At 35.5% G+C, this 9,847-nt stretch overlaps 1 protein-coding gene across 1 annotated transcript in view; it reads right to left on the reverse strand.

Moving 5' to 3' along the window:
* The window catches only part of LOC136845359 (uncharacterized), a 111,611-nt gene extending 104,159 nt beyond the window's left edge, over positions 1 to 7,452 (reverse strand). Inside the window, exon 1 of the mRNA XM_067115632.1 lies at positions 7,202 to 7,452. The gene's annotated coding sequence lies outside the window, so the exon portion shown is untranslated. The remainder of the gene's footprint in view (positions 1 to 7,201) is intronic.
* Between the last annotated feature and the right edge of the window lie 2,395 nt (positions 7,453 to 9,847).

A 9,847-nucleotide genomic window follows, 5' to 3' on the forward strand; every position in this document is an offset into this window, starting at 1 on the left:
TTGTTAACAATTACTGTTGCCACAATCATGTGCAAAAAGATGCATGCATATAACAAGTATACTGTACATATAAATACAAGCGTGTATGAATATTCATATGAAGTATAAACCTTAACATTTACTATCGTCACATCATCATACACTAGAGAATGTATGTTTACATATATGCATTCTTATATGACATGTATACATGTATATCCTAATAGCCATCGGTCGCTGTCACGTATAGACCATACAATTACACAAACACATTTATAAACAAAAAGGTACATGTTTACAGGTATACCGTCATGCATACATCATTATGCGACATGTATACATGTATACCGTAGGAGCTGTTGCCAGCTGTCACTCAAAAGACCATACAACCGATAAATATAGTCATACACAAGAAGATGTATTTATACAGACATGGGTGCATTATACGACATGTATACCCGTACATGCATATGATATATTGCTTGCTGTCACTCACAGACCATACAATTATACACACAAAGTCATACACAAAAATAAGCATGTATACATATATAAGACTTGCATACATCATTATGAGGCTTGTATACATGTATATCATGACAGCTATTTTTTGCTGTCACTCAAAGACCATACAGTTATAAACACAATTATGCACAAAAAATGCACGTATACATACATACAAACATGCATACATCATTATAAGACATGTATACATATATATCCTAATAGTTATTGCTTGCTGTCACTCACAGCTCATACGTTTATACACACACAGTTATACACAAGAAGATGCATGTATACAGACCATACACAATCATACACACAGCCACAATCGCGCAATTCCAGGCGCATACTAAAGTCTGTATTTCCCCGACACAATCAAATTATTTATAAGCTAACTTATCTCGCTTTTGCCTGGAATTGCAAGAATTCCAGATATCCAGCGCAAATACTTCAAAGGATTCCTGATATGAGTTCAAGAAATATGAATTATGGAAGACTCCGTGATGGATTGTGGGGTCCTGGGGTTGGGTTAAGGGGTTGATGGGTTGTGGAACCCTTAGAGTTGGAAGTGGGTGAGGGTGAAGAAGGTTGGGGTTGGAGAAAAAGATCTTGTTGGAGAGAAAGTTAATGAGTTTGTGTGTGAGTAGGAATCATGGACTTATGGTAAGTATCTCATAAGCTTGTTTCAGGGTTTGGTGAGTTAGGAAAAGTTGCAGAAGTGGTGAAATACTTAATATATATATATATATATACATATATATATATATATATATATATATATATATATATATATATATATATATATATATATATATATATACATATATACATATATACTTGAATTAATCAACACAATTCCATATGAAAGGGAAATAAATTTCTGACTCACATCGGGATCGAACCCAGGTCTTTCAACTGAAAGACAAAGGTTCTATCAACTGACCCATCAAACAAGTCATAAAAGAAGTTGGAACCTAAGTGACTTGTAACTGAAAGACCTGGGTTCGATCCCGATTTGAGTTAACAGTTATTATATATATATATATATATATATATATTATACTTATACATGTATATATATATGTGCGTGTGTGTGTGTGAAATGAACACATAGAAATGTGTTTCACAGAAATAAATTTCTGACTCACCACGGGACCGAACCCCGGTCTTTCGAGTAAGAGTCTAGTCAAGGGCATTAGCAACTCGGACACAAACGTCATAAAAGGAGTTGGAACATAAGTACTTTCGTACCTACGTTTATATATATATATATATATATATATATATATATATATATATATATATATATATATATATATATATATATATATATATATATATATATCATATATATCATATATATAAAAGAGCATTTTCTAAATTACTAATCTGGCCTTGTTGACCTGAGTAAGCAGTCATGTAGGTGATCGTCGGTCGACTGTTTTGGATCGTAGTTAGGGGAGAAAGAGTGTGACAAAGAAAAAATTATTTCTCTCTCTCTCTCTCTCTCTCTCTCTCTCTCTCTCTCTCTTTAATGAAATCTGAAAATCTCTCCCTCTCTCTCCCTCTCTAATGTTAATGAAATCTAATGAAATGAAAATCTCTCCTCTCTCTCTCTCTCTCTCTAATGAAATAAGAAAATCTCAAATGGAATCTCTCTCTCTCTCTCTCTCTCTCTCTCTCTCTCTCTCTCTCTCTCTCTCTCTCTCTCTCTCTCTCTATAATGAAATGAGAAAATCCCCCTTCTCTCTCTCTCTCTCTCTCTCTCTCTCTCTCTCTCTCTCTATAATGAAATAGGAAATCCCCCTTCTCTCTCTCTCTCTCTCTCTCTCTCTCTCTCTCTCTCTCTATAATGAAATGAGGGAAATCCCCCTCTCTCTCTCTCTCTCTCTCTCTCTCTCTATAATGAAATGGGAAATCCCCCTTCTCTCTCTCTCTCTCTCTCTCTCTCTCTCTCTCTCTCTATAATGAAATGAGGGAAATCCCCCTTCTCTCTCTCTCTCTCTCTCTCTCTCTCTCTCTCTCTATAATGAAATGAGGGAAATCCCCCCTCTCTCTCTCTCTCTCTCTCTCTCTCTCTCTCTCTCTCTCTCTCTCTCTTTAATGAAAGAAGGAAAATCTCTCTCACTCTCTCTCTCTTTAGTGAAATAGGAAAATTCTCCTTTTCTCTCTCTCTCTCTCTCTCTCTCTCTCTCTCTCTCTCTCTCTCTCTCTCTCTAATGAATATGTAAATCTCTCTCTCTCTCTCTCTCTCTCTCCTCTAATAATAAAGAAGGTACTAAAGAGATTAGACTAGAGAGAGAGAGAGGGAGAGAGAGAGAGAGAGAGAGAGAGAAGAGAGAGAAAGACAAACTACAGGAGTATGAAAAAAATCTAGAGTAGAGACAAGAACACAGACATAGATAAGTAGAGAGATCTAATAAAGAAGGGAAGCTAGAAAACTTCCTATGAGAATACACAGAAAAACGCTCCAGGTGTATACCATTCAAGCAAATACAGACAAACGGCAACCCTCAGCCTAAGTGGTTCAACAGAGAAATTAAATTTAAAATAAGAGAAAGAGACTGATTGCACAACCCAATGAATACACACCCAACACCAGAAGAAGCAAGCGGGCATAAAGAACGCTGTAGAATGGTGGGCAAATTAGTAAGAAATGCAAAAATAAATTAGGATAGGGGAGTTGCATCATTTTGTATGGAAAACCCAAAAAGAATTCTTTACGCATGCTAATAATAGGGAGCCAATGAAAAATAGCATAGGTCCCTTAAGAGACAATAGAGGAAACCTAGTAAACTCAGACTTACTAGTGTTTTAACAATTGAAGACACTACCTCAATTCCTGAACCAGCTATTAAACATGAATGGGCAGAACCTCTTGACAAAATAATATTTACAAAAGAAGTTAAAAACAAAATAGAAAAACTAAAGTTTAAATCTCCTGGCCCGGATGGGATTCATCCGAGAAAAATTAAAGAGTTAAAAGAGTAGATAGTTCCCCACCTATATAAACTCTACAGAAGAACTGCAGAACAACGAAAGGCACCAAAAGGATGGAAACTAGGTAATGTGCCCCCAGTTTACAAAAAAGGTCCAAGAGAAGAGCCAGGAAATTATTGACCAATCTGTCTAACGTCAGTCCTTTGCAAGATTTTTGAGTCCATAATTGCAGATCAAACTGTGGATCACATCGATAGAAACAACCTGCTGTTAAACAGTCAGCACGGCTTCAGACAAAACAGAGCCTGCCTATCAGAACTCTTGGAGTTTTTTCATAACATGCTTGGTATTTATGACAGTAGCAGAGCAATAGATATACTCTACTTAGATTTCCAAAAGGCCTTTGACAAAGTTCCACACAAGAAACTAATGACAAAATTTAGAGCTTTAGGAATTGTAGGAGAAATAGCAGACTGGATTGAAGACTGGCTAACTAATAGAAAACAGAGAGTCGTAATAAACGGTGAAGAATCAGAATGGGCAGATGTGACAAGCGGAGTTCCTCAGGGTTCTGTCCTTGGCACGCTCTTGTTTTTGATAAACATTAATGACGTTGATGTAGGCTTAACTAGCAGGATAGCCAAATTTGCAGATGACACCATAAAGGCAGCAGACCCAGATACAGTGGAAAGTTTAAGAAATGATCTAAGGAAAATAGGAGACTTGTCAAAAAGATGGTAAATGCCTTTTAATTTTGATAAGTGTAAAGTGTTACATACAGGAACAAACAACCCTCATGCCAACTATATGCTGCTTGGGAATAACATAAATAGTGTAGAACAAGAAGAGGACCTTGGAGTTATTATTAAGAAGGACTTAAAATCCACAAAACAGTGCATAAAAGCTGAAAAGAAGGCACGGAAACTAGTGGGATACACAGATGCAGTTCAAATACAGAAACTAGGAAACGGTGCTGCAGCTCTACACATCCATAATTAGATCTCATCTTGGATATGCAGTACAATTTTGGTCACCAACACTAAGAAAGGACATAAATAGACTAGAAGGGGCACAAGCAACAGCCACAAAGTTAATTCCATCCATCAGGCAAATGGGTTACCAAAGACGATTACAGAGCCTGAACGTGTATGGCTTAGAAACACGACGATTACGAGGACAGCTAATAGAAACATTCAAAATACTGAAAGGCATAACAAAAGTATACAGTAACTTCTTCATATTAAACGAAAACCAGACAAGAAATAATTGATGGAAACTAGAACTGCAGAGATACAACACATCTCATTTGGGAACTTCTTCACATACAAGATATGTTACACATGGAATAAACTGCCACCAGAAGTTGTCAACAGCAGCAGTGTGGAAGAGTTTCATAGAAAGATAGACAAAATCATTAGAACACTGTGAATGAACAGTAAAACCTGCTCCTAGAGATAAGTGAGCACATGATGTCTCCTCGGATGGACTAATAGGCCTTTGAGACATCCTAATTCTTGTAACTCCTTGTAACTCTCTATCTCTTTCTTTAATGAAATGTGAAAATCTCTCTCTCTCTCTCTCTTTTAATGAAATATGAAAATCTCTCTCTCTCTCTCTCTCTCTCTCTCTCTCTCTCTCTCTCTCTCTCTCTCTCTCTCTTTTTAATGAAATATGATAATCTCTCTCTCTCTCTCTGTCTGTCTCTCTCTCTCTCTCTCTCTCTCAAATGGAATATGAAAAATCTCTCTCTCCTGCTCTCTCTCTCTCTCTCTCTCTCTCTCTCTCTCTCTGTCTAATGAAACGGGAAATCTCTCTCTCTCTCTCTCTTCAATGAAATATGAAAATCTCTCTCTCTCTCTATCCATCCATCTAGATGGCGTCTCTCTCTCTCTCTCTCTCTCTCTCTCTCTCTCTCTCTCTCTCTCTCTCTGTGTGTGTGTGTGTGTGTGTTTAATTAAGGCAGCGGTTCAGTTTCCCAATACTGACCGTTAAGCAACGGGTTTCCCTTGCAAATCTCCGCCAAGTCTTCATTCCTATCTCTCCCAAATTCTAGTCTCTTGTTCCTAACAACTTCTTTCCTCTTTGATATAATTTCCATAAAATTCCCCTCATAACTTTTTGTGTCTGGCAACAAACAGAGGAACGAACAGGTAAACCGAACTAAAATGTAACTGGACATTTCAGGAGTCAGTGATAATAAGTATATATTTAGTATATTATGAATGCTTCAAAATACGATGATAGTATATGAAGTACATCATGTTACTCTGCATTATTTTGTTCATTATTTTCTGACAGTCAAATTTCAAGTTATATATTACACACAGTAAAATAGATATATGGAATCACATTGCTTCTGGTAATTTATATAACCTGTTTGCTGTTATCTTACGAAGGATGGTTCAGAAATAAATGTAGTTGCAGTCACTGACTCATTCATATTTGGGAAAGAAAATTCATGTAACACAAAAAATAAAAATAAAGCCATAGATCTTAAGAAGTAATTCCATAAATGTGTGAAGACAACAAATGATAATCTATCATTTAAGAAATCTGAGAATGATTGAAATTATTAAGTATAAAATCTGGAATTTTATTTCGAAATGATGGATTGTGATAATCTGGACTATATTATTCAATAAACTGAAAGATGACTCATTAAACAAATTATTAAATTATTGAGCAGAATTTGGGAATTTTATATTTAATTGATAAACTGTGATACTTTGGAATAAATTATTTAATCAAATGAAAGAGGATTTATAAAACAAATTAGATAAGTATTGCTTAGAAATTATGAGTTTTATTTTGAATTAATAAGATGGGATAATTTGGAAATCATTATTAAGTAAACTGAAAGATGAGTTATTAAACAAATTATTATAATTATTGAGTAGAAATTTGGAATTTTTTTAATACTAAATTTTGCAACTCTTGAATTCATTATTTATTAAATCAAAAGTTTGCCTTTTATATAAAATCATTCATTTTTAGACTTATAGCCTTTGAGTCTGTCTGTACAATTTATTGGTAATGAAACATACAAAGTCTTCTTTGAAGATGACATAGACTTCACTTAAAAAAATCTTTCATGATCATTCCAGTCATATCCCCTGTAAGCGTCTTGGAATTCAGGAGTTACAGATACAATGTGAATATTACAGTAACCTTTGTGATGTTTTATCTCTGAAGTCATCCCTTGTTGGTGGAAATGAGCAGAAATTGGAGTCAAAGTTTTAGTAAATATTTTCATGAATTTTCAAAATGTTAAAATAAGATGTTTAAAATTGTCATGGAAAAGTTTCATCTGAAACATTGTTTGATAAGGACAAAAATAAAAGATAACAAAAGAAAGCAGAAAAACCAAAGAGAATTGAAAAGGTTAAAAATAAAATTATAAAATCATGTAAAATTTTAATCTAGGTATTCTTTGATAAGGACAAAAATAAAATAATAAGATAATAAGTAAGCACAAACAAAAATGATCAAAATATAAACCCAAATAAAAATAAAAAATAAAAGAAAGTTAAATTTTTTATGACTATTGAAAAGGTTAAAATAAAACTGGAAAATCGTCGTGAGAAAGTTTAATTTCAAACATTCTTTGATAAGAATAAAGCATCTCATATAACAAGATAATAAGTAAACACAAACAAAAACAATTAAAATAAGAACAGAAGGGCATCTTAAGGCCTTTTTAAAACGCTTCAAAAAATTTTATTGAAACAGTCAATTAGAAGTTGCCGACGAAATACCCCATCTCATCATTTATACTTACAGCATCCATTCCTTCGAAGAGAATCATCATTTTTCAATTAAAACGAAACTTTTAAGTTATTAATTAATTCCCTTCATTGACTTAAAAGTCTTGGCAGGGTCACAGGTCAATGTATACTCGACTCTAAGACTCAAAAGAAGGTCAGGTCACAACCGGCGGAGAGTTGTAGACAACTCACAAACACACATAACCGGGCCATCGAGAGCCGCAGGAAAAACGCGTCCACCCCCAATCACATCTGACTCGCTACTAAACGTCTCGGCGCAAGGAACGCATCTGGGTGCCCCCTGGCTACTCCCCTACAGCCTCTACAACCCCCGCCCCCATCCCCAGTTACCTAGACTAGCCCACAGGAGGGGCGGTAGGAGCCTTTGCCCAAATTTTAACCTGACATTCGTATATGCCTCGTAGGGCATGACCTATGATCGTCATAGGACACCAGGTCCCGTGACCCTGCCTAGCCCATAGGGCCAGCCCACAGGAGCCTTTGCCCAAATTTTGACCTGACATTCGTATACTCCTCGTAGGGCATGACCTATGACTTTTTTAAGACATCAAGACATTTGCAGGTTTTGAGACTGACTCTATTATAAACTCTGGGGTAATTGCCTAAATTTTGACCTGACATTCGTACACGCCTCGACCTGACATGAACCTATGACTGTAACAAGACATCAAGTCATTTGGCTGCTCTGACCTTAGCCTGTGATATTACCTTTTGAGGAAATTAAAAGCTTGTAGGAAAGATATAACCATTGCATTTTGACCTGACATTTGTATACGCCTCAACGAGACATTGCCTATGACCTGAGACTGTCATGAGACGTCAGGTCATTTGCCTGCTTTGAGCCTGACCTCTGATGTACGTTCATGGGGATCAGGTCATTTTCCTTGTCTGACCCTGACATGATATAACCTCTTGAAGAAATTGAAAGATCAGGTCATTTGCCTGCTCTCAGCCTGACCTATGAAATGAGCTCTTGATTGAATTAAAACCTTGTAGAAAAGATATATGATTCTGGCAGCCAAATTGAGCCTGTTAATTCAACAAGTGCATCTCTCTCTCTCTCTCTCTCTCTCTCTCTCTCTCTCTCTCTCTCTCTCTGTTAAAAGAGAAATGCGGAGAATGAAATTTCTTAATTATTTCTCATAAACATTTGGCCATCTGAAATTGGTAGTAATTATAGACGTAGTAAGCTCTCTCTCTCTCTCTCTCTCTCTCTCTCTCTCTCTCTCTCTCTCTCTCTCTCTCTCTCTCTCTCTCTTTAAATGAATACGAATCAAAATTCACAAAACAAAATAGAAAAAAAATTACGAATGAAAGGCAAGATTTAAAAACGAATCGTGGATCTCTCTCTCTCTCTCTCTCTCTCTCTCTCTCTCTCTCTCTCTCTCTCTCAAAGAATAAGAATCAAAACAGGCCAACAGAAGAAGAAGAAGAAGAAGAAGAAGAAGAAGAAGAAGAAGAAGAAGAAGAAGAAGAAGAAGAAGAAGAAAATAAACAGGAAGCAGAGAAGAGAAAATAAAAAAGGGGATAAACAGAAACTAGAAATAAAGAGGAAGTCAGTGACGTGGGACCAGCTGGAGGAGAGACACTGAAGAGGTTGAGAAATGGAAGAAGGATTTAGACTCCTCAAGAAAAATCAGCTCCAAGAGGAACAGGGAAGGATAAAGCCAACGGGGGAAAACGTTTGCTGTGTTAGAGAGAATAAACGTTTGCTGTGCTAAAGGGAAGAAACGTTTTGCGGTGTTAAATAGAATGAAACGTTTGCTGTGTTAAATAGAACGAAGCGTTTCCTGTGGTAAAAAGAATGAGATGTTTGATGCATTAAAGAAAATGAAATGTTTGCTGTGTTAAAGAGGAAAAACATTTACTGTGTTAAAGAGAAAAACGTTTGCTGTGTTAAAGATAAAAAACGTTTGTTGTGTTAAAGAGAAAAAATTTTGTGTGTTAAAGAGAAAAAATATTTGCTTTGTTAAAAGAGAATTGAACGTTTGCTGTGTTAAAGAGAAAAAATGTTTGCTGTGTTAAAGAGAAACGTTTAGTGTGTTAAAATGAAAAAATGTTTTCTGTGTTAAAGAGAATGAAACTTTTTCTGTGTTAAAGAGAATGAAAGGTTTTCTGTTGAAGAGATAGAACGTTTGCTCTGTTAAAGAAAAAACGTTTGTTGTGTCAATTGAAAAACATTGCTGTGGTAAAGAGAATAAACGTTCGCTGAGTTGAAGAGAAAAGTCATTTGCTGTGTTAGAGAGAAAAAATGTTTGCTGTATTAAAGAGAAAAAAGCATTTGTTGTGTTAAAAAGAAAATGTTTGTTGTGTTAAAGAGTATGAAACATTGGCTGTGTTAAAGAGAAAAAACGCTTGCTGTGTTAAATAGAAGAAACGTTTGCTGTGTTAAAAATTAAACATTCACTGAATTGAAGAGAGAAACATTTGCTGCATTAAAGAGAAAAGCATTTGTTGTGTTAAAAAGAAAATGTTTGCTGTGTTACAGAGTATGAAACATTGGCTGTGTTAAAGAGAAAAAAACGCTTGCTGTGTTAAATAGAAGAAACGTTTGCTGTGTTAAATATTAAAACATTCATTGAATTGAAGAGAAACATTTGCTGCATTAAAGAGAAAACGTTTGTGATGTTAAGAATTAA

The sequence above is a fragment of the Macrobrachium rosenbergii genome, chromosome 13, assembly GCF_040412425.1.
Source record: "Macrobrachium rosenbergii isolate ZJJX-2024 chromosome 13, ASM4041242v1, whole genome shotgun sequence".
NCBI lineage: Eukaryota > Metazoa > Arthropoda > Malacostraca > Decapoda > Palaemonidae > Macrobrachium > Macrobrachium rosenbergii.